This window comes from Lactuca virosa, chromosome 4, assembly GCF_052849685.1.
Source record: "Lactuca virosa cultivar CGN04683 chromosome 4, Lactuca_virosa_CGN04683_v6, whole genome shotgun sequence".
Taxonomy (NCBI): domain Eukaryota; kingdom Viridiplantae; phylum Streptophyta; class Magnoliopsida; order Asterales; family Asteraceae; genus Lactuca; species Lactuca virosa.
In genome coordinates this window covers 427,820,368-427,824,072 of record NC_136429.1, presented here as the reverse complement: position 1 = coordinate 427,824,072, position 3,705 = coordinate 427,820,368, and positions in this window count along the sequence as shown.

The window sequence follows — 3,705 nt, the reverse complement described above, 5'->3', positions numbered from 1 at the left end:
TGTCATCCACATACAATACCAAAAAGCTAACTATACTCCCACTAGCCTTGACATATATACAAGATTCATCTTCACTCCTTGAAAAGCCAAACTCTTTGACTTTCTCATTGAAACAAAGATTCCATCTGCGAGCTGCTTGCTTCAATCTATAGATGGATTTCTCAAGCTTACACACTCTATTAGGGTACTCTGTACTGACAAAACCCTCTGGCTGACTTATGTAAACATCCTCAGCCAACTTTCCATTAAGGAAAGCGGTTTTGACATCCATTTGCCATATTTCATAATCATGAAATGCAGCAATGGCTAACATAACCCTAATTGACTTAATCTTCGCTACTGGTGAAAAGGTCTCATCATAATCAACTCCCGGAGTTTGAGAAAAGCCCTTTGCAACCAGTCGCGCCTTATAAGTGTGTACATTACCATCCATGTCGGTCTTCTTCTTGAAGATCCATTTGCACCCGACTGTCTTACGACCTGGTACATTGTCAACCAAGTTCCAAACTTGATTATCATACATGGATTGTATCTCGCTGTCTATAGCCTCTTTCCATTTAGCAGCCTCAGGGTCTGCCATGGCTTCTGTGTAGCTGTTAGGTTCATCAAGACTTACCAGTGTGCTATCACTGATAAGTGTATCACCTTCCGCAGTAATATGGAAACCATAGTAATGCTCAGGTGCATTCCTAACTTTCGTGGAACGCCTCAGAGGTACAGTCTCTTCTGTCGGATGAACAAAAGTTTCCTCCTCAGGTTGATTGCTAGGGTTTGAGGTTCCTTCACCAATTGACTCTTGAATTTCTTCATGGTCAATTTGCCTCCCACTATTTCCTTGGCTCATGAACTCTCTCTCGCGAAGGACTCCTCTCCTTTCTACAAAGACCACATTATCACTGGGTCTGTAGAAGAGGTAACCAAAGGATCTTTGTGGGTAGCCGAGGAAAATACACCTCTCACTTCGAGGTTCGAGCTTATCATGAGACTCGCGCCTCACAAAAGCCTCGCAACCCCAAATCTTGATGTGATCTAGATTGGGAACTTTTCCAGTCCACGTCTAGTGAGGTGTTTTGGCAACCTTTTTGGTAGGGACTAGATTAACGATATGCGCGGCAGTCTCTAAGGCATACCCCCAAAAAGAGATTGGTAGCGAAGCTCGACTCATCATGGAACGAACCATATCCAACAAGGTTCGATTGCACCTCTCATCCACACCATTAAGATGTGGTGTCCTGGGAGGTGTCAATTGTGAGATAATCCCACATTCCTTAAGATAGTTGTCACACCCCCAAACCAAGGATGGCGGAAACGTCCGGGGGTGGAGGACTTCATGTAAAGTATCACAACAACAAGTATAATAGTGCTCAAAGTAAATACAACCATCATAAATATAATTGAAAAGGTTACACCATAGTATATGTTTACATGTTTCAAAATCAATTACATTATGATGACAAAATAAACTGTTTGACGATTTAACGTCTCATCCTCAAAGTGCTGATGTTTTCTTGTTTCACTGATTTCCTGAGAATACAAGTAGTTTTGAAAAAGTGTCAACAATTAAGTTGGTGAGTTCATAAGAGTTTTGTTTGAGAATGAAACCATTTTCCTTGTAAAAGCGATAGAGTTTGATTTCCAGAAAATCCAATATTTTCTTTAGTAAGTGTGAAATGAATGCTTCTAAGTTATGCGATAATGAACCCTAGAGGGACCCATAGATTCCTTCTATAATCGCCCACTGTATATAAGTTATATAAAATTTAAGTTAAATAGACCGTTGAATATAATGGGTCTGCCCTAGGTCTACAACCAAACAAGGAACAGAAGATGAGGCGGGCCCACCAATTCTAAGTCGATTGTGACTAGATTCTTATATAACTCTAGCATATACACTTAGCAATTATAGCTGAAGCCTAACAATTCTAGACGTAATGTAGTTTTAATAGAGATATGTTTCCAAAGAAAATCTGATATTTTCCTTAAAGAGTGAATCGTAAGTTTCTATATTAATAATTAGTGCATCCTAGAATTTCCTATAGTTTCCTTCTATAATCTCTAAGTGTATATAAGTTATATAAAATTTAAGTTAAATAGACCGTCGAATGTAATGGGTCTGCCCTAGGTCCACAACCAAACAAGGAACAGGAGATGAGGCGGGCCCACCAATTCTAAGTCGATTGTGACTAGATTCTTATATAACTCTAGCATATACACTTAGCAATTATAGCTGAAAACTAACAATGCTAGATAGAATGTGGTCTTAAAAACCAAAGACCGAGACTATGCTTATCATAATTCATCAAGTAGTGGTAGTGGACATAAACTATACATATATTCACCAAATAGAGGTAGTGATAGTGATCATGAATTATGCATATTATAGTTTATCAAATAGTGGTAGTGATAGTGATCATGAATTATGCATATTATAGTTTATCAAATAGTGGTAGTGATAGTGATCATGAATTATGCATATTATAGTTTATCAAATAGTGGTAGTGGTAGTGAACATAAACTATACCTATTATAGTTCTAGCGTGTTTGTTTGTGATGTACAAGGACCCTTTTCTATGTAAGTCGAATGTATAGCAAAATATAACTATGTGTTATCATGCCTTATTTTTGTACTAATGGTAATGGTGGAGGATTCTTACACTTCAGTGAGTATTTATCTGTTATGTAATTATACCACATCAAGAAACACATGTAATATATGAAATCTTCAATATTAACACTTTGCTCAACAAGTTACAAAGTGTGATGAAAGTTATAAACTGTTATCTAGATTTTTACCTTTCTACACTGTTTTAGAAAAATCCTAGAAAAATCATACGAAGTCGAAAACTGATTCCGTAAATTCTGAGAGTTCACAAAATGTGTCTAGTTTATTCATAATTTTTATTATGATTTTTAGAAGTCTTTAACTTGTGTTAAAATGTTCATATTCACAGACTGGTCCGAATTTGTTTCTGAAATGATAGGCAGTTTTGTAAAAATCACCATAAATTGTAGAAAAATCGTATGGAGATGTGAAAATAGTCATTTTAAAGGTATAAACCTGAGCTATTTGCATCTAATACAGTTTTGAAAACTAAAATGTTTAAGTTGACCAAAGCAGTCCGTGAATGGAGTTGAACTTTTCTGATGAAGGTTGTTAAATGAGTTTAGTTGTGTTCTTGGTGTTTTAACTTGTATTCCCCCCCTTAAAACTTAAGAAAAACATGAAAAGATAGGGGTATGAACTCACCTTGAGTGATTTCAGTGGATGGATGATGGAGAAAGGTAGTGTTCAACTCAAGAACACTAAGAAGATGCCTTGAAGATTTGAAGATCTAACATGAATGTGATGATGTTTGTGTAAAATATCTATGATTTGAGTAGAAGGAAGTGAAATAATTATATGGAGGATGAATATACTTACCAAAAGTGAAAGAAAACTTGATGATCAGCCCTTGGGTCTCGAATTTGAGAGAGAGAGAAGTGAGAGAAAAGTGTGTGTTCTTTGGAGGGAAAATGAGAGAAATGAGATAAAGTGTTAGGAGAGAGGATAGATTTCAGCCTTGACCAAGAGTATGGCTGGTCAAATGGTGGGGAAAGTACTCTTGAATGACCAGGTATGGTGGGGAGGGGTGTGGGCTGGTCATGGAGTGGGTGTGGGTGGTTGCTTGTGTCATAAACTAAAGTAAAGTCAACACTCCACCTCAA